At 49.7% G+C, this 25,486-nt stretch overlaps 1 long non-coding RNA gene across 4 annotated transcripts in view; it reads right to left on the minus strand.

The window, feature by feature from the left end:
• LOC112546253 (uncharacterized) overlaps positions 1 to 25,486 on the minus strand; it is a 245,657-nt gene that overhangs the window by 128,244 nt on the left and 91,927 nt on the right. The gene's annotated exons all lie outside the window — the stretch shown is intronic.

A 25,486-nucleotide genomic window follows, 5' to 3' on the forward strand; every position in this document is an offset into this window, starting at 1 on the left:
GATGTTCATGGCAGGTTAGTGACCTTCTCATATACAAATAATAAAGTAACAATCTCTAATTTCTTACACTCTCTAGGGGTACGTCTACACTACAGCGCTAATTCGAACTTAGTTCGAATTAGTTAATTCGAACTAAGCTAATTAGAACTAACGCATCTAGAACTAAAAACTAGTTCGAATTAGCGTTTTGCTAATTCGAACTAGCTCGTCCACACTGATTGGACACAGGGGGGGCATTTAAGGGCAGCTGAAACTGGTTCTGGCAGGGCATCATGTCAGTAGTTGCTTTGTGTGGCTGCTGTCTGAGGCTATCTGAGGCTCGAGCTTAAAGGGACCCCCCTGGACAGCCGGTTCTCAGCTTTTCTTACATGCTTGCCAACCTTGCCGAGGGACATCAAAGCATTGGTCTCTGTGCCCGTCTGTGTCGGTGCTTCCCTTTGGGGGGGCCGCCGCAGGTGGCAACATGGAGCCACAGCTCGCCCTGCACCTTCTGGTGCACTTTCTGGACTTGCTGCTGCAAGCCTGCCACCAATGGCTCGAGGCTGCCTGGCACCTCCTGGTGCACGTCAGCCCCCTGCCTCTCCACCTGGCCGCCCTGGGGGCCGTGGAGGAGCCGCGGCGGCGCCCCGGCACCGGCGTGCCCCGCCATGTCTGGCGTCTGGACACCAGCACCGACTGGTGGGACCGCATCGTCCTGGAGCACTGGGACGACCGACAGTGGACCCAGAACTTCAGGATGAGGAGAGACACCTTCCTGGAGCTCTGCGAGTGGCTCGCCCCTGCCCTGCGCAGAAGGGACACTCGCATGAGGCCCGCCATCCCCCTCCAGAAGCAGGTGGCCATCGCCCTCTGGAAGCTCTCCACGCCGGACAGCTACCGATCCGTCGGGAACCAGTTCGGCGTGGGGAGATCCACCGTCGGAGCGGTGCTCATGCAGGTATGGCACTCATCGGCCACCGAGCCGGGGGGGAGGGGGGCTGCAAGGAGGGGATGGGCCACCCCAGGGACAAAGGGGGGGCGGGAGGAGGCGAAAGCGCTCCGCACCGGAGGGGTTGGTCTGTCCCGGCCATACTACACGCCGCCAGGGGGGTTGCTACCGGGAGTGGGGTGTGGGGCACTGCCATGGCACGAACGCTCCCAGCCACCTGGGCGCCCCACTGATTGGCGCTTTGCTGTGTCTCTCTCCGCAGGTGGTCAAGGCCATCAACCAGGTGCTGCTCTGCAAGGTGGTCCACCTCGCCGACCCGGACGCCGTCATCCGGGGCTTCAGCGCCCTTGGCTTCCCCAACTGTGGGGGGGCCATCGATGGGATGCACATCCCCATCCGTGCCCCAGAACACCAGGCGTCCCGGTACGTCAACCGCAAGGGGTACTTCTCCGTGATCCTGCAGGCCGCGTGTGACCACTGGGGCCAGTTCACGGACATTAATGTGGGCTGGTCAGGCAAAGCACATGATGCCCGGGTGTACCGCAACTCCGTGTGCCAGCGGCTGCAGGCCGGGACCTTCTTCCCCGACCGCCACATCAGGGTCGGGGCCGTGGACATGCCCGAGTGCCTGGTGGGGGATGCCACCTACCCACTGCAGCCGTGGCTGATGAAGCCCTACACGGGGCACCTCAATCCCTCCCGCCAGGCCTTCAATGCCAGGCTGACCAGGGCCCGCATCGTGGTGGAGGGGGCCTTCGGGCGACTGAAAGCCCGCTTTCGATGCCTCCTCACCCGTCTGGACCTGGCCGAGCACAACATCCCTCCCGTGGTGACAGCATGTTGTGTGCTCCACAATTTGTGTGAGCGGAAGGGGGAGGCTTTCCTGCCAGCCTGGATGGCTGAGGCTGACCGCATGGCTGGCCACTACCGTCAGCCCCGCACCACTGCCATCCGGGAAGCCCAGCGGGGGGCCGTCCGGATCCGGGAAGCCCTGCGGGAGAGCTTCCTGGTGGAGGAGGAGGACTGACCTCTCCCTGCATGCCCCACAGGGGCCTTCTTCCACCCTACCCCCCTTCCCCTTTCCCCTCCCTACCTACTGTAAAATAAAGACACCTGTTTTTCAAACAAAAACATATGTTTATTTCACATAACTGGGGTGGGGGAAGGGAGGAATGAGGGTGGGAGAGGGGAGGGGGAAACCTGGGACGAGGGGGCTGGAAGGGGAGGGAAGGGAGGAAGGGAAAGGAAAGCTCAGGGTTGGGAGTCCGGCTGCCTCTCCCATCTCGCCACACTGCGGGTCCGGGGGCATCGGTGGGAAATGGTTGTGGAGGGGGGGGCAGGAGGGACAGGGGGTGTGGAGGAAGCAGGAGCGGAAGCAGGAGCGGGAGCAGGAGCGGGAGCAGGGGGGGGAGCAGGAGGAATTGGGAAGCGATCGAGCAGGCTCTGGAGGTGGCCTCGCAGGGCGCGGCCCTGCTCCTCCAAGGCCTCCAAGCTCCTCCGGCGCAGCCTCTGGTCCTCCTGGACCCAGTGGTCCTGGGTGCAGAGCTGGTGATCCATGAACCGGAGGTGCCGCCTTTGGTACTCCTCCTCATTCCTGGCTCTCCTGCTTGCCCGGGCATGGGCAGCTGCTGCAGGCGGTGTGGCACGCCCTGCAGGCCCAGGTGCTGCAGCTGTGGTGCAACAAGACCAGCGGTCAATTACCCCAGGGGCCCAGGTGTGTGAAACCCAGCTCCCCTCTGCAAGGCCAGAGCCCCTGCAGGATCCCCAGCTGCTGCTCCTTGGTGGGCAAGGCCCAGGCGCACGGTCCCGGGGCTCCCTCTCGCCCCAGCCCCCCGTACACATAAGGGGAACACGATGGTACTCACATGTGGACGCCTTCCCCGGCCTCGGACGACACAGGCGAGCAGCTCTGTGGGGTGCCTCGGGGGTCCCGGGTCCCGGGCAGGCTGGCGGCAGGCTCCTGGCTCTCAGAGCCCTCCTCCTCCTCCTCCGTCTCCTGGAGCGGGCCCTCTGCCCCGGGGTCTATCACGTCCCAAGGGGCAGGGACGGCATGAACCCCCAGGAGGCGGTCCAGGGTGTGGAAGTGGGGGCAGGCCTCCGGGTCGGCCCCTGGCTAGCAGGCCCGGGAGTAGGACTGCCGCAGATCTTTAATCTTGCAGCGCACATGCTCCCGGCTGCGCTGGTGGCCCCTGGCGGCCAGGCTAGCAGCCATGCGGCCGTAGACGGCCGCGTTCCTGTGGCTAGTGCGGAGAGCATGCACATTGGAGGCTTCCCCCCAAACCTCGATGAGGTCCATGATCTCCGCACTTTACCAAGCGGGCGCCCACCTTTTGCGCCCCCGGGCAGGCTCCTGGGAGCTGCCAGGCTGGTCCTGGGGAGCAGTGGAGGGCTGGGTGTCCTCGGGTGGCTGGCTCATAGTGTGGCAGGTGCAGGGTCTGCTGGCACGGGTGCTGGCAGCCTTGCAACTGGCACAAACTGTGTAGCCAGCCTGTGGCCCTTTAAGGGCTCCGAGGCCGGGAGGGGGGCAATAGAGTTTCCCTGGTGTTGGCCAGAGTGGCCACCAGGGCAAGCTGGGAAGGGCTAGCCTCCCACTAGTTCGAATTAAGGGTCTACACAGCCCTTAATTTGAACTAGCTAGTTCAAACTAGGCTTAATCCTCGTAAAATGAGGTTTACCTAGTTCGAACTAAGCGCTCCGTTAGTTCGAATTAAGTTCGAACTAACGAAGCGCTAGTGTAGCGCCTATCAAAGTTAATTCGAACTAACGTCTGTTAGTTCAAACTAACTTTGTAGTGTAGACATACCCTAGGTTATTAACTGAATCCTTTTAAGAGCCTGCAGTAAACTTTATACATATAATTATCTGATTTTACTTTTAGTGTTTTCATATAAATTATTTCCATATAATTTCCACTTGCCAATAAAACATAGTACTGTACTATTATTGTAGTAATCAGAAATGAGACCATCCATAATTAATGAATTTCCATGGTTTCACCAGATTTGGTTTTCTTTAATAACTATAACAATTCATTTAAGTTATCTAGATTTATAATACAACTGATTGTCTGGGATATTGAAAAATAATTGCAATACTAGTTACATATGTCATCTTAAAGAGGATCACATTTTTATATTTATATATAAAAATAAATAATTTTCAAAAGATGACAGGAACTTCATCTTTTATGTTGTGGCCAAAGTTTTATTATGGGTCCAAAAAAAGCAAGAAATATACTATAAATCAGTGTTTCTTAAATTGTGTTCTGTAGCACTCTGGTGTGTCGTGAGGCAGTCAGAGATGTGCCACGGAGAACAGAATTCAAAATGGCTGCCCTTAGAGGGGCAGGCAACTTTTTTTTTTTTTGCTCAATAACTCTCCCTCTCCCTATCCCCCAACCCTTCTTCCCTGAACTTTTTTTAAAATTTTTGACTCAACAAAAAAATCCTTGGTGTTCCTCATAAAAAAATTGTTTGGTGTTCCTCAGTCTTAAAAAGTTTAAGAAACACTGCTATAAATCATAAATGGAATGGAATATATTAAGGCAAACACCGGGCCCAGCATATAAATAATCAGAAAACTCGTGTAAGCTGATGTAAAAGCAAAGGATATTGCTATATCTCAAGGAGTAGGACCCACCAAACACTACCCTCCAAAGTGCCTGTTGTATGAATTTTGAGGTGCATTACCACTGGTGCAGAAATGTTCTATTATATACACTTCCTGTGACTTGTGATTTTTCTGGCATATGCAGAATTTGCCCAATAGTGTACACGACAATCTTTCATTGCCTCAGGTGAATGGCCCCTAAAGACTCTTTCCATATATCACACATTCTTTCCAGAGAGAAAGTTTAGGCCAAATTTGAGGAAGTGGCGTGATGACCCTATATACATGATTGCTACACTCACTATTATAATGCCATACTACCACATGAGTTAGGCTATGTCTACACTGGTATGATTTTGCGCAAATACTGTTAACACAAGAGTTTTTGCGTTAAAGTATTTGCACAAGAGAGCATCTACACTGGCATGTGCCTTTGTGCAAGAGATGTGCTTTTGTGCAAAAGCATCCGTGCCAGTGTAGACACTCTCTTGTTTAAGAAAGCTCCAATGGCTATCTTAGCCATCAGGCTTTCTTGCACAAGAAATTAACATTGCCTGTGTACACTGGCCCTCTTGCGCAAGAACAGTTGCACAAGAGGGCTTATCCCTGAGCGGGAATGTCAGAGTATTTGCGCAAGAAGCACTGATTTCCTGCATTAGAACGTCAGTGTTCTTGCGCAAGTACCCGCAGCCAGTGTAGACAGGTGGCAAGATTTTGCACAAAAGCAGCCGCTTTTGCACAAAATCTTGCCAATGTAGACACAGCCTTAGTGTTTGTGGACCTAGAAGTAGTGAGTTTCTATGAAGGGTTTTGTACCAGGCTAGAGTAAGTAAGTTTCTGCCTCAGTGTTGTAAAGGGGAATAATAATAATAGATAAATAAAAGCAGGGACATGACTCAAGAAAGGCTGAGGACTCCTGCGGTACATCATTTTATCTTCTACCTGGTTACTTTATGAGCAGACAAACACATCATAGATCTGGTACACAGCATTTTATAAAGCCACAGTTTCCTCAGGTATGAACTAAACCTTTTTCTCCTACCAAGAACAATTATTTTCTCTTTTCCACAAGCTATCTATGCAACAACCTAGAATCCATAAAGCAAACATGTCAAAGGAAACAAATACTTCACACAGTGTTTGAGTACAGCCAGATTGTCCAGGTCAGCATGGCTCCATTTTAGTTGCTGCAAACATTCTCTTACAACAAAGGATATGTTTTCAAGCCTCCCCTTCTCTTGTAAATGCAAGTCACTTTAGCCTTCTGAAAAAAAATCAAGGAGCAAGGACTAGGCAAAATTGCTAAGAGAATGACTCCTGGGGCAAAATTGAAGGAAACCATTTTCTTCGGGATAAGAAAGAGGGGTGTGAAATACCACTTTTCACATGTGCCCTTAGAACAGCTTCTCAGGCTTAACAGTATGCCACTCCACTCATATTTCCTACTGGAGTCTTTTCATCTATTCTCTCAACATAAAGTTCATTTCAATTTCCTTGACAATAGCATTTTATATTTAACGTGTATTGTGTGTGGCTACACAAGTAGATATTAAGCAAAGCCCAGAGTTTCAGATATCACACAGATGATAACATGTACATGTTTATCCTTTTCCTCACGCAAACAAAAAAAATTGAAAGATAGATGCAGCAGCAAAGTCAACAGTCAGCCAGATCTTAAATAAGGGTGCTGTGGTGCTTCCTAACACCTCTGGAAATATTAGGTGCTGTTTATTGCTATTTATGTAGTTTTTAAACAAGCAGATTAAATTAAAAACCTACCCTTTGCCCTTCTGCAGTGACTGCCGCATCCCTAGTACCTATTTTATGAACAAGGATATGCTGAAGTTACTGTATCAGTAGGCACCTGGAACAGCCATTTAAAACTCATCATGTACTATGAGAAGGAACCATTAAGTGGACCATATTGATTTTTAATATTCCCTACCCTATGGGTGTGTCTAAACTACATGGCTCTGTCAACGGAGCCATGTAGATTAGGCAGGATGGCAAAGAGAAATGAAGCGTCGATTTAAATAATTACCTCTTCATTTAAATAAAAATGTCCATCGCGCTGCATAGCTGTCGACATAGCGTGGTAGTCTAGACAGGGATCTACCAACCCCCTTGTTGGCAGATCCTTTATGCCTCTTGAAGGATCTTCCAATGAAGGGTTCTGGGGTCAGCAGATCCCCATCTAGACTGCTACACTGTGCTGATAACCAGCTGATCGGCACAACACAGCAGCCATTGTGATTTAAATGAAGCAGCGATTATTTCATTTCCCTTTTTCAAGTATGCTAATCTACAAGGCTCTGTCAACGGAGCCATGTAGTTTAGACGTACCCTATCTGTGTTGAAAAGAGGAAATGTTATTGAAACATAAAAAGGGCTCCAAGGATATCTTTAAGGAAAATGTGAACCTCACAATTGAAGGAAGGTAACATTTGAATCACTTAAAACAATTGCATCTTATTTATAAATCAGGATAAAGAAAAGGCAATTCTCCTCTTCGGGAAGGGGAAATTAGATGAAGTTTGAGGAAGTAATGAAGGCTGCTAAGGAAACCACACTTTAATTCAATACGAATTTGGAATGCATACCCAAGAAAATATGCTGAATGTTCGATTTTGGAAGCAGTACTTTGTGTAGGTTTCTTTATGATTGGCCATCTTAAAATCTCTGAACAGCTTCAGCACTCAGGATTCTTTAGGTTTTCTCTTTTTGTAGTGTAAGGCAGCTAGGCCAGCAACATGACCTCCCTCTGACCCAGAAGAGGAAGGGCCTTCTAAGACCCCTTGGTGGGCTGATTCAGCCTCACCTAGCTCCTCCCATAGGAAGAAGGGAGGTGGGACCCGGGCTGTAAGAGCTCAGCACTCAGTTGGAGCCCAACGGCCGAACAGGCCAGAAACCCAGCCCCAGCTCCAACAGAGAATAGCCCAACTATACTGCGCCCAGCGGGAGGACTGGGTTGGGCTGCCACGGTCCCTGCTGGCCGCCAATGACTGGCCTGGGCTACTGAGACTACTACCAGGACGCTAGGACGCGGCCGGAGCTTTAAACTGTTATCAAACCACTCTTGGTAAACTTTTGTCTTTCTGCCCTGCCCTGACCCAGGGCTGGGCCTTATAAACTGCTTACTCAGGCCACACCCCAGTCTCGGCCCTTAACTGTTAATTCATGGCTTGGCCTGAACTGAAGGCCGGGACTTAAACTGCTTGTTTGATGCCCGTCCTGATTGAGATCATGGTTGTTATAAACTATTGCATGGCCTGCGGCTAGGCCCGAGACATACTGGGCAAATTGTTTATGGACTGTGACATTGCAATTGTCCTTTAAGGAGGCAATAGAGGGAGTCAGCACTGCCTCCTGCTGATGTGAACCCTTTACAGTAGACTCTTACAAAATAAGGCCATAATCCTGCAAACTTGTATATTTGCCATTAACTTTATGTAATTCTGTGGCGTTCATGTGCATAAAATTTCTCATGTATGCATGTGTTTTCAGAATTGGGGTCCTTAATATGAAACTAATCAAGAGTAGGGCTCTCCTTTTTCTTTGGACAAGATTGGTGTGATTTGAAGGGGAACTGAATCAGGCTCCAGCCACACATTCTCCTCTACTCTGTGTTTCTGTCATACTAGAATAATTTCAAACCCCAGTATTAGTATAAAAATTTAGTCAAACTTTGCCACTATGGGTACACCTCTTTTTAACCCCTTTTGGCCGCCCCTGGCATGTCTGAACTGGTTCACGTGGATACGCCTTCTCAGCCCACAGAAGTGAGGTTTCCAGTATAAATTGACAGACTAGGTATAGCAGGACCTAAAATAGGAGTGCAGATAGTGCTTTAAAGTTGCAACTCAGGCTCTGAAGCCTATAGAGAGGTATGTGTTTGAGAGCCTGAACTGCAACTTTAGGATTAGTGGCTGTGTAGACAGTACTTTAAACACATGACCTGGAATAGGAGGCTTGCTTACATAGGCTGTGCACACCTAGCCAAAAGATCCAGTGTTCCTGTCTCACTAAAGTGCTTGATTATTATTATATACACCTGCCCTCTCAACTACTTATCGGGGCTGCACGCTGTCAAAGGATAGTGCAGCCTCTGTAAGCTGTTCCCCCATCTCTTCCCTGCCACTGTAGTCAACACCAAAACTTCCATTGACTTTAGAAGATCCACAATGTCACCCTGATACCTGTGTGAAGCATAATGCATTTAGAAACTCCTGCTGAAGTGGTTCATCTCTACATTGTTCCGAACTACGGGCTTTACCCTAAGGGCACAACTGAGTTATGTAAGACCCTTAAATATGGCCAAGGATTAAAACGTAACTGTAAGTCATTTTCTTTGCATGATTACATAGTTATGACAGGATGGTGAGCAGTGTTCCCTCTAAGATTTTCCATCTCTGAGCGAATGAGTTTGGTCTTGTGCACCAATAATGACATCATATGCACACGTTTGGATGTGTGCTACTTTGGCACCCACCAGTTATTCACTATAGATATAAAAATTTAAATTGTTATGGAAGGAAAAATACTAAAATAAGGGGAAATTAACAAGACGCTTGATCCTGAGTGTGAGCACACGCACACACACCCCCACACCCTAAAAATGACCAAGCTGCAGGTCCCACTCCATTTTCACCCTGTCAGCTGCATGAGAAAGGTAATTTGTCCTCAGTGGCAGGGCTATGAGGGGGACACCCACTGCTGACCAGGAAATGCGCCCACATCTGCAACCGGGCACCCTGAGGAGGAGACTGGCCCTGGATCCCTGGCCAGGTTGGAACAGAGAACCTAGAGAGGAAAGGCTCAGTGCCCCCTGCAATGCAGAGCCATGCAAGCCTTCCAGAGTACCTCTAGGACATCCAGGCCCTAAACTCCTATATCAGGGCTGCCTGAAACATGCCCACAGCACTGCTATGTGTCCAACCTACTCACACCACATGCTAACCAACACTCCTCCCTCCCTGCAGGGAGATGCAGTTACACTGCCACTATGGTGCCAACTGAACAGGCACAGCTCCTTCTTGGCTGGGGAGAGTCCGTGGGCCAGTTCACCAGGCCCTGTCCCAGAGATTAGATCCCCATGGTGCCTGATGCAGGCAGTGGCTGGGGAAGACACGATGCAGAGCTGAGCACTGTCTGATGGGGAGCAGTTCTCTGCATATCACCAGCTCTAATCCAAATGGAAGCCAGCTTGTCCCAACAACAGCTCAGCCCTCAGCTGGCCCTGCTGTAAAGCAGGTGCTGACAGTAACTGTAGAGCTGGAAGAGGAACTTCAGAAACACAAAGCGATTTCAGGAACAGCACTCCCCATGTGCCTGGACATGAGCTGGGGTGGTAGGTGGCTGCCTTGTGTGCTAAGCCTGGAGCCAGGGCCACGGTGCTATTTTTAATACCGTGGCCCAGGCTCCAGCTCCTGAAGTGGCTGCCCAGCTGCTCCAGGCAGGTCAGCCCCCCGCCATGCAGCCCCAACCCCAGGAGCAGCTGAGGCTGCCACTGCATAGCTCTGCTGAGGGGGAGTGGGTGAGACTGGCATGCACCTGATCGTGACTAAATATCACTATTAATACAAATTATATTTAAGAGTCTGAGATAACATTAACAGCAGTAGCCAGGAATTACTTACAGTATATCTTTAAAGAGGCAAAAAATGTCATTTGTTAACATCTGATTATTTAACTTTTTCAATCATATAACTGAAGAACATGAAAATATATTTTCTGAGATGCCAGATTCTTGCTCTAGATGTTCCTATCAATAAAGATAAGCTCTTATCTCACAGGGTAGCTCCCCTACCCTTTAGCCACCTCTGTCTGATAGCTATTCGAAATGCCATCATGCAGTTTAAGTCACATATAATAACCTCTGAGAGGGAATCAATATTTATCATCCAGAAAATAGAACAGGATATCATTGTGAGAATCTCTCAGCTGCCATGGGTTTGAATTGAAATCCAGTGACAGTGGTTGAAGTACACTTCCAGTATTTGAGTGACAGACGAATATATACAGTACTTGAAGACTTCAGCACAGAATAAATAACCTTACATCTTGGACAAATAATTTTCATTATTATCTGTATGATTAAATGATTTATGCAAAAAAAAAAAAGACATCAAAATGTTTGATAAAAAGCTATTTTACTAGCTATTTTTGCTGAAATGCTTGGTTGTCCAGGTCAATTTGTAAGCTTAATAAGCTAATGCACCACAGTTTATTTAGCTCTTCAGGGGCACAGCATGCAGTATCTTTTATCTTCTTTGCACCATATTTCATCACTGATTAGAAACAGAAGAGATAATAACATTCAAGCCATAGAGTTAAAAAAAAAAAAAAGATTCAAATGTTAGTTTTGGAACCACAGCTGCAAAATGCATGACTAGCACCAGCTCCAGAGAATATCAGGGTCTTAAACGAATAACAATTCAGACAAAAGGTTAATATTTTACATTGTGCAAGCAGGATGAGCAATACAGAATGAAGGCAACTGGAAAAAGAATTATGACTGCATTTAAATTTAATAAAGGACTGTGAAGCTTAATTGCTTTGTTACAACTAATTTTATGGCTAGACAGTGTTTCGAACAGCCAGTTATAAATAATCATTGTTCTGTAATCATTATTCTGGAATGTGTCCATCCATATTTCATTATCTATTTCCTTTAACACTTTAATTGTGAATGATATCTACACAGCATTATCATTAAAAGACAGATACTAATTAGATCAAATACCACAAAGAAATGTACTGATTGGTGGCAAGTGGTTTCAGCAAAGCCTAAAGGAGAAAAAAAAAATCTGTTCCTTCAGTTGCTGACATCAATTTAATTATGCCTACTGTATCTATTCAGTATGTTCTGCTACTAACACTTCTAGGCTGTGTCTACATTGGCACCCCTTTCCGGAAAAGGGATGCTAATGTAGACTTTGGAATAGGCAAATCCGCGGGGGATTTAAATATCCCCCGCGGCATTTGAATTAACATGGCTGCCGCTTTTTTCCGGCTTGGGGAAAAGCCGGAGAAAAGCGCCAGTCTAGACGTTATTCTCCGGAAAATAAAGCCTTTTCTGGAGGATTTCTTATTCCTACTTGAAAGCCTACTTGAAAGTAGGAATAAGAAATCCTCCAGAAAAGGCTTTATTTTCCGGAGAATAACGTCTAGACCGGCGCTTTTCTCCGGATTTTCCCCAGCCGGAAAAAAGCGGCAGCCATGTTAATGCAAATGCCGTGGGGAATATTTAAATCCCCCGCGGATATGCCTATTCCAAAGTCTACATTAGTATTCCTTTTCCGGAAAGGGGTGCCAATGTAGACACAGCCCTAGTGTCTACAGTGGGAATTACTGTATTAACATTTTAAAGGTAACTATAAATACAACTTTTACTGAAGTTATGGATAAGTGCATTAAATACATTAAATAAAAGATAATAAAAGATTGAAATTGTGCGATTAGTTATTTGCTGAAGCAATAACTTCCCTGCATTTTTATGTGGATTGCAAATAACTTCCTGACAAAACACCCTGGCTGTGTCTACATTGGCACCTTTTTCCAGAAATGCTTAAAACGGAACAGTTTTCTGTAATAAGTATTTCCGGAAAAGGAGCGTCTACATTGGTCCCGGAGTTACCGTTATAACGATGGGCTTTTCCGGAAAAGGAGCGTCTACATTGTCGGTGCGCTTTTCTGGAAAAGCAGAAGCCTGGAACCATTTTGAAGAGGGCAAAGGCCACCAGACCTTTCCGGGGGCAGGGCTGGAGCTCCGTTCAGACACGTGCTTAAAGGGGTCTCACCGGACAGCTGTTGGTCTCGTGATCCCCTGCATTGGGACCTCTGCCAGGGACTGGCACCCTTAGCACGTTTGGTGGTTGCCCTCTGAGTTTTGGGGACACCACCCTTTGGCCCCCAACTGCTTTTCCTTGAGTTTTGTTTTTTCTGCCCTGCTCTGTCTGCCATGGAGCCGTGGGTGGCCATATGCCTGTTTGGGCCCCTGTTGCAGCTGTACAAGTGCCTGCTGCTCATGCTGCAGGCTGGTGCCATGGTGTTCATGTACCAGGAGGCAGAGATCGCCTTGGACTCCCTCACCAGGGAGGCCCTGACAACTCTGTCGCATCAGCACCCCACTGTAGAGAGGCCCGTCTGGAGTTTGGAGAGCAGCACCAACTGGTGGGACCAGGTGGTCCTCGGACTATGGGATGACCAGCAATGGATCAGGAATTTCCGAATGAGAAAGCGGACCTTCCTGCAGCTGTGCACCTGGCTCACCCCCGCGCTGCAGAGAGCCACCACCCGGCTGCGGGCACCAATCCCCGTGAAGAAGAGGGTCGCCATTGCGCTGTGGAAGCTGGCCACACCGGACAGCTACCGCTCGGTGGCACAGCAGTTCGGGGTGGGAAGATCAACCGTCGGAGTGATCATTGGGGAGGTAAGTCCCAGGGGGAGTGGGATGGGGGGAGGGTGCTGCACTCCAGGTCCAGGAACAGCCAAGACTCCAGGCTGGGTCGCCCAGGGGGTGGGCCGTCCCTCCCTTGCACAGGCCCGGGGGGGGCAGGAAGGGCCGTGGGGCGAGGGGGGCCCTGGTGTGTGTGGGTATGTCTACACTACCTTCCTAATTCGAAATAGGAGGGTAATGTAGGCATACCGCAATTGCAAATGAAGCCCGGGATTTGAATTTCCCGGGCTTCATTTGCATAAGAGGGGCGCCGCCATTTTTAAATCCGCGCTCGTTCGAACCCCGTGCCGCGCGGCTACACGGGGCACGAACTAGGTAGTTCGAACTAGGCTTCCTAGTTCGAACTACCGTTACTCCTCGTGGAATGAGGAGTAACGTTAGTTTGAACTAGGAAGCCTTGTTCGAACTACCTAGTTCATGCCCCGTGTAGCTGCGCGGCACGGGGTTCGAATGAGCGGGGATTTAAAAATGGCGGCGCCCCTCTTATGCAAATGAAGCCCGGGAAATTCAAATCCCGGGCTTCATTTGCAATTGCGGTATGCCTACATTACCCTCCTATTTCGAATTAGGAGGGTAGTGTAGACATACCCTGTGTGTGTGTGTGTGTGTGTGTGAGGACAGAGGGAATTAAGGGGGGGGCCCAAAGGAGCGCCTTCTGCAGGTCGTCCATGCCATTAACGACGTCCTGCTCCCGCGAGTCATCCGCCTGCGCGACGTGGATGATACCATGGCCAGCTTCGCTGTCCTCGGTTTCCCCAACTGTGGGGAAGCCCTGGACGCCACCCACATCCCCATCCGGGCCCCGGAGCATCGAGCAGGCCATTTCATGAACCGCAAGGGGTACTGCTCCATTGTTCTGCAGGCCCTCATGGACCACCGGGGCCGCTTCCTGGACATCTACAGGGGCTGGTCTGGCCGGGCACACAACGCCCGCATCCTCCGGAACTCTGCACTCTTTTGCAGGTTGGAGGCGGGCACCTACTTCCCCTGGCAGGACTTGACCGTCGGGGATGTGCCTATGCCCATCTGCGTCATCGGGGATGCGGTCTACCCCCTGATGCCCTGGATAATGCGACCCTACACGGGGCAGCTGGACCAGAACCGGGCCCGGTTCAATGACCGCCTCAACCGGGCCTGAAACCCAGTGGAGCTCGCCTTTGGACGTTTAAAAGCCCGCTTCCGTTTTCTGCTCACCCGTCTCGAGATGGGTGAGCAAAATGCAACGGAGGTACTGGCCGTGTGCTGCGTGCTCCACATTGTAGAGCGCAGTGGGGAGGCCTTCCTCCCTGCATGGATGGCAGCCGAGGCACAGATGTTGGAACAGCCCAACTCAGCTGCCATCCGCCAGGCGCGCCAGGATGCGGTGCATATCAGAGAGGCCCTGGTGGACATGTTTGCCCAAGCCCTGTAGTAGGGTCGCCTGGATCTCCCCAGACTACTCCCTCCTATCCCCTACCTTTCCTCACCCCCTTCCCTTACCTCCCCCCAATTGTAAAGCGTCGGGTCAAAGCACAATCAGCCGTCATCGTGACTGTTCGTCGGGTGCGTTGGGCTTAGGTAGGGTTTTTCTTTTTAGTTTAGGCTAGGGTTTAGGCCACCATCGCCTGTCCTGAAGAACAGCCAAAAGGATTCGGGGTTCGTGCGGAAGGCTCAAGTCAGTGTACCTGATTCCAGTCGTCTTCGAGGGATCTCCTGCCAGTTCCTCTCCTGAGACCCAGAAGGACCAAAGGATTGAGGTGGCCAGCTTCACCGTCATCTTCCGTCGAGGGATCTCCTGGCTGTTCCTCTCCTGAGGCCCGGAAGGACCAAAGGATTGAGGTGGCCAGCAGCACTACCCAATTGTCCTCCCTGCGCCTAGACTATGTTTAATAATCTGTAGTGTGAATCTTTTAACCGTTCTTGCCTGTTAGCTATGTAAATATAGTTTGTGGTTTACATTTTACTGAGAAGTCTCAGTATTTCTTTATGCACGACAAACCAATGACCACTTACAAAGGGCCCCCCCGGTGATAGAGTAAAGAATTTGTTGTCCACAGTTTGTAACCCTGTTAAATTTAAGTGGCTAATTGGCATCTCAAATCATTTCTTACAGTTACTAGTGTAACACAATAATCAACACATGAATGAACTGAAACATAGAAAACTTATTTACAAGGGGGTGGGGGGGGGGAGACCTTCAACTGGGACAGGGAGGGGGGGCAGCTACTGGGACGGGTGGCCCCTGCGAGCGCTCCTTCGGGGGCGGACCTGCATATGCTGGGCAGGCCGCGCCGGGGTAGGCTGCATGGGGAGGTGGGCAGGAACAGGGGCAGGAACAGGGGCAGGAGCAGGGGCAGGAGCTGGGATAGCAGGGGGCATGGGCTGTGCTATGGGAGGGATGGCGGAGGCATGGGGTCCGGCCATGCCATAATGTATGGCGTGCACTAAATGTGCCGTGAGGATGTCCATTGAGCTGCGCATCCCTCAGCACTCTGTTAGGAAGGCAGCCCAGCCCTCCTGCCGCCACTGCAGGTCCCCCTGCACCTGCTCAGCAATGGAGGCCTGGATTGCCTCCATGGCATCGACATGGCGGTGCAGAAGCTGGTCCCACTGTCGCAGTCTGCGCCTCCAGGGTTGGCCAGCTGGGGGTGCCGCTGCTGCCGCAGTGGAGGGTCTGGTGCTCGGTCCTGCTGCAGGGAAGAGAAGAAAGGACGGGTCAGTCAGGCAGGCCGTCCACTGTCCCCACACCTCATGCCCTCCACCCCGGAGGGCAAGTGACCCCACGGTTGTGTGGCTTGGGCCCACTCGGTTCCCCTCCTGCCCCCGTGTTGTATGTTGGCAAGGAGGACCACCCCTGGAGTAGGGTCCTCCCTCCAGTATTGTAACCACCGGTCTGTGTCCTGGCCCCGTGGAGGGCGGGAGGGTGCTTGTGCTGCGTTCACCTGTGGAACTCCCTGCCAGTGGAGACTGTGAAAAGCTTTGGGCTAATCACTGGTGTTTGACAGGGAGCGAGATGCATCCCCACACAGTGCCTGGGAGCACATCTGGCAGAGGCGGTCTGGGCTCTCAGATCCCCTCGCGTGGGATATCTCCTGGATGGAACCAGAAGAGTGACTGGGTGGGGGAGGCTGTGCCATCCTTGCAGCAAAACTCTGGGGCCCTTCTCCCTCCCAGTATCCCTCCCGCAAGGCCGGTAGCCCAGGGACATGTGTGGCCACAGTGGGGACTTCCCTCGGGGAACCAGCCAAGGCACCAGGAGCAGGTGAGGGGCTCAGTGGGGGCCACGGTCACAGGACTGTGACGCTGTGGTTTTCCCAGGAGCAGCTGGCTGTGCCTCACAGCCAGGCATGGGACAGTGTGCCGTTCTCCATGCTGCACCCTTGGCAGAGGTGCGGGCTCTGGGCTGAGTCCCTGGGGCCCTGGCCGGTTCCAGCCGACATCCACCCTTCCCCCTGGTCCCGCCGAATGTGTGTGAACAGCATGGTCCCAGGCGTGCCCTGCAGCTGCCTGCCGCGGCCACGTGCCGCTCGGTCACCAGGCTGCAAGTGGTTGCACGTGCTGCTTGCTGCCTCATGCTACGCAGTGTGCAGCTCACGTGGCCTGAGTGACATGCTCCCCCCCCCCCCCGCCCTCCGCCCTCTGGGAGTGCAAACTGCAAAGACTCACCAGTGGGTTCCTCCCCGGCCTCGGAGGAGCTGCTGGAGGGGGCCTGCTGGGTGGTGGCAATGCTGGCCTCCTCTGCACTGGATGCGCTGCCGCTCTCCTCTCCCTCCCCCGCCTCAGTGGGTCGGACAACGGGGGGCGCTGGCAGGTGTCCGCTGGCACTGGAGGCACTTGTGGGGCTGGCTGGCCCAGAAACGTGTTGAGGCATTCGTAGTAGGGGCAGGCGTCTGGTCCTGCCCCCCTGCCCTCGGTGGCCCGCACGTACCCCAGCCTGAGTTTTCACTTTTGAGCGGACCTGCTCACAGTTCCGGCCAGGGTGTCCATGCTGCACCAGATTGTCGGCCAGCTGCCGGTATATGTCAACATTGCAGCGCCTTGAGTATAGGTCATGGAGACCCTACTCCTCCTGCCACAGGTCCAGGAGGGTCACCAGATCCCTGGGGGTCCAGGATGGGGCCCGCCGTTTGCGGCCCCAGGGGCATCCTCTGCTGGGGGTCCAGTGGGCTCACCAGATGGAGCTGCCATTGCTGCTGAGAGATGGTGTCTGAACAGCACAGCGGTACGTGGCAGAGCTCAGTCAGCAAGGTCTGCGGCACGCTCATGCCACGTGCACCCAGCAGCCTCCGAGCTCTTTAAGAGCTCGGGTTACTAGGCAGTCCAGGGCTCCTACGGGGTCTTGCGGCGTCCAAACCGCTTTTTTCTGTTTCTTTTCCGGAAAAAGGTCTTTTTCCCGAGCGGGAGCAGCATAGCTTTTCCGGAAAAGCGGCTGATTTTGTACAGTAGAGCGTCATTGCTTTTCCGGAAAAGCGGCTGATTTTGTACAGTAGAGCGTCATTGCTTTTCCGGAAAAGCAAGTGGCCAGTGTAGACAGCTCGCAGCTTATTCCGGAAAAGCGGCTGCTTTTCCGGAATAAGTGGCCTAGTGTAGACACAGCCCCTCAGTTTCTGGCTCAGTAACAGCCAAGTTGAAATTATGTAAACATTTCTAAAGATTTCCCTACTAACAACTCCCTTTATAGTTGTTCAGGAAGAGGGTAAGAGGTTATGTCTAAGGTTTTTATGCCTTACACACAATCAGTGAGTAGAAAGAGTTAGAGAAGAAATTTTATCAGGATTAAATCAAACCATTTAGATAACAAGAAATTTTTCTCTTAGCAATTGTCTAAGGATAGTTCAGAAAACTACTGATCTTTCTCTCCTAAATGCAGGGAAATTTGTTGTTAAAAATAGTAATTGAAGTAATTTCACCTAAATTATAACTTCACAAATATTTTAACTTTTCTATCAAAGGGTTTAATAAAAATGTTGCTTTTCAGTGTCTAGAATATAGTCCGTTTCAGCAGCTATGCAGGAAACAGAAACCATGATGGCGTTGTTATATAATGCAATTTGAATAGAGAAATAGCACAGTACATCTGAGGACTTAGAAGTTCCAGGAACAGAAGTTCCAGGAATAACGTAACCAATCACCCAGGTGGCTGGGAGTGTTCATTCCCTGGCACTGCCCCGTGCCCCACTCCCAGAAGCAACCCCTACTGTGTTCCTGGCCGCCGTGGGTGGCATGTAATACGGCTGGGACAGACCGAACCCTCCCGTGCAGGGTACTTTTGCCTCCTCTCCCTCCCCCATTTTCCCTGAGGTGGCCCATCCCCTCCTAGCAGCCCCCCTCCCGCCCCAGCCCAGTGGCCGGTGAGTGCCATACCTGCACAAGCACTGCTCCAACAGTGGATTTCCCCACGCTGAACTGGTTCCCGATGGATCGGTAGCTGTCCGGCATGGAGAGCTTCCAGAGGGCGATGGCCACACGCTTCTGGTGGGGGATTCTGGGACTCATGCGAGTGTCCCGTTGCCACAAAGCAGGGGCAAGCCACTCGCAGAGCTCCAGGAAGGTGTCCTCCTTCATCCTGAAGTTCTGGGTCCACTGTTGGTCTCCCCTGTGCTCCAGGATGATGCGGTCCCACCAGTCGCTGCTGGTGTCCAGACACCAGATGCGGCGGGGCACGCTGCTGTCCAGGCACTGCTGCAGCTCCTCCATGGCCCCCAGGGAGGCCAGGGGGAAGGGCAGGAGGCTGACGTGCACCAGATGGTACCAGGCAGTCACCACCCATTGCTGGCAGGCTTGCAACAGCAAGTCCAAAAACTGGACCAGAATGCCCATGGAGAGCTCTGGCTCCATGGTGCCAATTGCAGCAGCGTCCCCAATGAGAACCACTGACACAGGCAGGTAGAGAGGAAAATGCTTTGCTATCCCTCAGCGAGGTACGCAAGCAAGCGAAAAAGCTGAGAACCGGCTGTCCAGGGGAGTTCCTTTAAACACGAGCCTCAGATAGCCTCAGACAGCAGCCACGCAAAGCAACTACTGACCTGATGCCCTGCCAGAACCGGTTTCAGCTGCCCTTAAATGCGACCCAGCATCCAATCAGTGTGGACACGCTATTTTGAATTAGAAAAACACTAATTCGAATTAGTTTTGGAGTCTAGATTCATTATTTCGAATTAGCTTATTTCGAATTAACTAATTCAAAATAAGTTAGTTCGAATTAGCGCTGTAGTGTGGACATTCCCCAAGATCTCTTTCTTGATTAGTTGTAGCTAAATTAGCCCCCGATATATTATATGTATAATTGGGGTTAATTTTTTCCAATGTGCATTAGTTTACACTTATCCACATTAAATTTCGTTTGCCATTTTGTTGCCCAATCACTCAGTTTGGTGAGATCTTTTTGAAGTTCTTCATAGTCTGATTTAGTCTTGACTATCTTGAACAGTTTAGTATCATCCGCAAACTTTGCCACCTCACTGCTTACCCCTTTCTCTAGACTGTTTATGAATAAGTTGAATAGGATTGGTCCTAGGACCGACCCTTGGAGAACACTGGAATAAACACTGGAATAAATTGCCCAGGGAGATTGTGGAATCCCCATCTCTGGAGATATTTAAGAGTAGGTTAGATAAATGTCTATCAGAGATGGTTTAGACAGTATTTGGTCCTGCTGTGAGAGCAGGAGACTGGACTCAATGACCTCTCGAGGTCCTTTTCAGTCCTAGTATTCTGTGATTCTATGAACACCACTAGTTACACCTCTCCATTCTGAAATTTTACCATTTATTCCTACCCTTTGTTTCCTGTTTAACCAGTTCTCAATCCATGAAAGGATCTTCCCTCTTATCCCATGACAACATAATTTTCACAAGAGCCTTTGGTGATGGACCTTGTCAAAGGCTTTCTGGGAATCTAAGTATACTACATCTACTGGATCCCCTTTGTCCACATGTTTGTTAACCCCTTCAGAGAACTCCAATAGATTAGTAAGACATATTTTGCCTTTACAGAAACCATGTTGACTTTTGCCCAACAAATTACGTTCTTCTATGTGTCTGACAATTTTATTGTTTACTAATATTTCAACTAATTTGCCCGGTACTGACGTTAGACTTACCGGTCTGTAATTGCTAGGGTTGCCTTTAGAGCCCTTTTTAAATATTGGTGTTACGTTAGCTGTCTTCCAGTACTTGGGTACAGAAGCTGATTTAAAGGATGGGTTACAAACCACAGTTGTTAGTTCCATAATTTCACATTTGAGTTTTCAGAACTCTTCGGTGAATGCCATCCAGTCCCGGTGATTTGTTACGGTTAAGTTTTTCCTATTTGTTCCAAAACCCCTTCTAATGACACTTTGAATCTGAGGAACTGTCCCAGATTATCACCCACAAAGGAAGGTTTGGGAAACTCCCTAACATCCTCAGCCATGAAGACTGAAGCAAAGAAATAATTCCCAGCTCTGCACAGAAAGATGGAAAAGGATAAAGATATGATTCTTCAAGATGCTCATCTAGCTACCAAAATGCAGAAGCCTGAAAAAAAACGCATGCCTGAAACCATTTTTTTATGCTTGGAGAATAACACACAGCGGAAGAGAAAAACATAACAAACAAAGTACAAAGGTCTAGATACACAGAGCTACTTAAGCATTTTTATGCTGAAAATCAAATGCTAAAAAGCTTCTATAGCGTATATAAACCCAGGGAGAAAAATAGTAGCATACCATAATAGTAGAAAATGTTCCACCTTCCTTATTTATGAACTTGGAGTTTCTTATATTACATAATTTAAACTGTCTCACATGTAGAACAATCTATTTACTGAACAGTAAATATAGCCACTTTGTATGGTATGAATGGATATTCACCTAAGGTGAAATTCACCCATAGGCCTAATGAACCCTTTAAGTATCACTTAAACCAGTGTTTCTTAAAACTTTTTAAGACTGAGGAACACCAAACAATTTTTTTTAAATGAGGAACACCAATATTCATTCCCTGCCCAGTAATAAGTATCTTTTTTAATCTAAGTATCCCAAATTATATTATAACAACTTTAAATAGTATATTGTAGTATGTTTGTGAGCAGCCTTCAACTATAAACAAACACACACACAAATATACAAACAAAACCTGGCAATCGCTATCCATTAAATAAAAAAAAAAGTTGTCAGGCAAATAAAAACAAAGAAGTAACATTGTGCCCCCGTCGTGGAAGCTTCTGATGCGACTGCCAAGTTTTCCCATCCTCTCCCCAGGCAGGGGCTGGGTTGGCATCACTCACAGTAGCCTGGGGTGGGGTTAATGACGTCACTCCTCTCACTTTCCCCACCCTCCCCCAATCACAAACTTAGCCCCAGCTTTCATTTTGGAAGCTGAGCGGACCAGTGCCAAGGGACAGCTCCCGTTTTGTTTTTTTAATTTTTCCAGGTCCTTTGGGCCCGCCCCTCGAACCTCCGGATCAATGCAGGCCACCTGACGTGGCAAAGTGCAGGCATCCCAAAAGGTACAGAGAGTTACTGTGGGAGGGAGATGGAGGGCAGGTAGTGAGCCCGTGCCCCAGCGGCGGGGCTGGGTGGACGTATGTGGGATGAGTTTCGGGCGGTTGCCGCGGGCTGTTCTGGGTGTCTTCTGCCCTGTCTGATTTGTGCGCAACAGAAGTGCGGGGATTCCTCTTTTAAGACGGCTATCTTCTCGGTGGAACACCTCGGACTGCCTTGTGGCACACCAGTGTGCCACGGAACACAGTTTAAGAAATGCTGACTTGAACCCTGTTTTTAGGATTTAAGTAAGTTGCACATACGCTATTTGCTGCCCTTCTGCACAGTAGTGAATTGCACACTAGCCCTTTAAACGATATTAGGTTATGAGAAAAGAAGGTTACTCACCTGGTTCTGTAACTGAGGTTCTTAGAGATGGTTGTCCCTGTGGGGGCTCCACCTTCGGTGTTGGAGCGCCGCTGAGCTTCTAATAAGAGAATTTAGGTAGTAGTACCCTCGGTCGGCTGCACACACAGAGCAGCTGGGCGCACACCATTTGAAATGGCTATGCTGCATGAACAGCCAACCATCCCTTCTGTTTCTTTTCTGTCCCAGACATGGAAGATTACAAAGCAGAGGGGAGGAACGATGCGTGGTGGAGCTCCCACAGGGATAACCATCTTGAAAAACCTCAGTTACTGCACCAGGTGAGTAAACTTCTTTTCTTCTTTGAGGAGTGTCTCTGTGATTATCTTCGGTGATTATGAAGCAGTACTTGTGCTTGGTGGAGAGAGTTTTGAGAGACTTGAATTGGTTACAGAGAGTACTGTTTGGCCAAATTGAATCTCAGAGGTGGAAGAGGTCTGAATGGCATAGTGGTTGGTAAATGTCCATGCCAATGCCTGGCTGACAGCACTGCAGATTTCTTCTATTGGTATGCCCTGGAGAAAGGCTGTGGATGCCGCCATTGCTCTTGTGGAATGAGCCCATATGGTTGCTGGGGGTTCCTGTTGGAATATGCTATATGCAAGAGCTATGCATCCTGAGATCTATCTGGATAGTCTCTGTTTTGAAATAGGTAGACCCTGAGACCTCTCTGTAGTTGAAACAAAGAGCCTCGGAGATTTGTGGAAGGGTTTTGTGCATTGTAGCTAAAAGGCAATTGGCACAGCAATTCATTAGGTTTTGTGGGCTGCACCATTCCCATAGGTGGACCACTTCCTGGCAGAGTGGGTAGAATCAGGCTTACATAAAAAATTGTGGTGAGGTTGTCCATAAGTACTTGCACTGTCCTGTTCTGAACTAAGGAAAGGAAGTGCAAACAAGAACTGTGAACCTTTCTGAATTCCAACAGATTGATGCGTTTGGACTCCTCTCATGACCACTGTGCCTGGATAACATGGCAGTCTAGGCCTGATCAGCGTCTGAATGGCACCACTCTGTATTAGAAGTGGAGGTCTCGAACGGTGAATCAAAGAAAGCATCTGTGTGTTGAGTGTATGGAAATGTGAAAAAAATAAGTGTCCTGGAGGTCAAGAGCAGACAGCCAGGCTTCCTTCTCCAAGGCAGGAATTATGGTGACTAGGGTTACCATTTTGAAATGCCGAGTTCGAATGAACTGATTGAGATTGGGGAGGTCTGGATAGGCCTCCATCTGCCTCTCTTTTTGCTTGTGGGAAAATAATGGGAGTAGAACCCTTTGCCCCTATGTTCTAGGGGTACATATTCTATAGCCCCTTGTTGAAAGAGATGGCCCAGTTCATGTAGGAACATGTCTTCATGAAATGAGTACCTGAAGAGAGATGGGCAAGAGTGGTAGGAGAAGGAGATAACTGAAAATGGGATACAATAACCCATTTGAATAATTTCTAGCACCCGTCAGTGGTGTTGTGCCACGCAGGATAAAATGAGGATAGTCTGTTGCCAAATGTTCTGGATGAGATTGATTGCTTCCCACGGAAATACTGGGGCTGTCAGACCCTCAACCAATCCTTCAAAAGGCCTGACATGAAGTGGATGGTTGCAGGACTGATGTCTGGTCCAATGCTTATCTATGCCTATTTTGGTGTGATCAACGCTTTTTGTTGTGTTGTTTGTTAAATGACATTGGTCTGTACCTCTGTGTAATGACCTTTCCTGCTTTCTTTTTGTGACAGAGACGTGGATGCCAAACAGTGGCGGCCCGTCAATACAGGCGAACTAGGTGGTCACCTAGGATGCCAAGATAAACGGCCGTTGAGGGCTTTGGAGGTGGGAGTGCCGATCGTCTGGGGCAGCTCCTAATGCCAAAACTCTTAATCATGGTGTAGGAGTCCTTTGAAGTATGGAGTGAGGCATCGGTGGACTTGGCGAATCTTTAACTGTGGAGTACACCTCTCTGGGATATCCAGAGAGCTGCAGCCATGAGGACCGTTTCAACACTATAGCAGACGAGATGGATCTAGCTGCAGTGTCAGCTTAATCTAATACAGCCTGTAGGGCTGTTAGGGAGATTAGAACTCCTTCATTAATATTGGATTTAAACTGCTCCCTTTTCTTGTCTGGGAGGAATTCAATAAAGATTGGCAATTGGTCAAAAATGTTGTGGGTATATTTCACCAGAAATGCCATATTATTGGAGATTGAGTTGTAGGCTGGCTGAAGAGTATGCCTTCCTCCCAAACAAGTCCAGTCTCCTCCAGTCCTTGTCATAAGATATTGTGTGGACTGTTTGCTGCCTAACCCACTGGCCCCACACCAGAGAATTTCGGTTGGGAAGGGAAAATAAGAAGTCTGTCCCTTTGTGGGCTATGTTATACTTATTGTCCAACCTCTTGCTTGTCAGGGGTATTGTGACCTGTGGCTGCCAGATGGTTTTTGCTGGATCCATCAAGGCATTGTTCATAGGGAGTGCTAGCCTACTATGCAGAGAGGCATAAAGCATATCTGTCCGCTTATACTGATTCTCTGCCATGCTTGATAATAGGATTTCCAGGGAGTTTACCACTCTTTTGAATTGCTCCTGGAACAACTTGAGATCATCTCCTGCTGATGGAGGTGGGGGCATGATCCTGTCATCAGGAGAAGAGAATGAAAGGTGAGTGGGGGGAGGAGAATCAGGTGTTTGCTCCTCTCCCGTTATATCAGCCTCCTCCTCCTCTCTCAGAGATGGATTGGTCAAGGTACTGGGTAGAGGGTGCCTGTGACTTGGGTGATGGAAAAGGTTTCGGTAGCTATTGTGGTTGCTGTACCAGCATGCAGCACCTGGGTCCCAATAAAGCCAGTTGGAAGGGATTGGTGGTGGCACCCACTGTGGGAGTTGCCACTGGAAAGGCTGTTTGCTCAGCTGGGAGACGAGTGTCTTGGAGTGCATTCCTCCAGACACTCATCATCATCATCACTGAATAGTGGTGGAGCCGATCCTGCTAGAGTAGAAGACAAGCTAAAGCGGGATGTATTTGATGTATTTGAGGGCCGAAGAGCAGCATCCCCAGCACTGAGAAGATCATGAGATCAGTGCTTGTGGTGCCGACATAGTAGGTAGTGGCAGGCTCAGCTGCCAGTGTCAAGTGATTAGCATGCACCAGCTGTGCTATTTGCTTAGTATGTGCCAAGGGTGCCAGATGTTTCAGTGGCACAGATGGTGTCATGGACAGCAACATGATAGCACTAGGTGTAGATGCTGCGTGTGGTCTAATCAGCACTGCGGTCAGTGCCAGTGGTACTTTGACTGGTGCCCATGTCAGAGGCTTTTGCTTTTCCTCTGTTGGTGCCTTTGAGAAGGATAGAGCCTTCTCCTTTGAGTCTCAGTTCCTGTTGGTGCCAGACTTGCCCGCTGCTTCTTTTTCCAGCAGCTTCGGTACAACTGATGCCTGGGCAGCTTTCTTTTGCTGAGAGCATTTCCTCGAGGGGGAATTTCCTCTGATGAGGAATGGGATCTCTTCTTGGGCACCTGCAACCTATCAGAGTCCTTGTGGGAACACTCTCTCAGGGGCTCAACCTTGTGGGAGCCGCTCTCTGAGAGGCTGCACCAAGAGTTGGTTGCCTGGGCAATATAATGTTCTCCGGG

Source organism: Pelodiscus sinensis, chromosome 5, assembly GCF_049634645.1.
Source record: "Pelodiscus sinensis isolate JC-2024 chromosome 5, ASM4963464v1, whole genome shotgun sequence".
In the NCBI taxonomy this organism is placed as follows: domain Eukaryota; kingdom Metazoa; phylum Chordata; order Testudines; family Trionychidae; genus Pelodiscus; species Pelodiscus sinensis.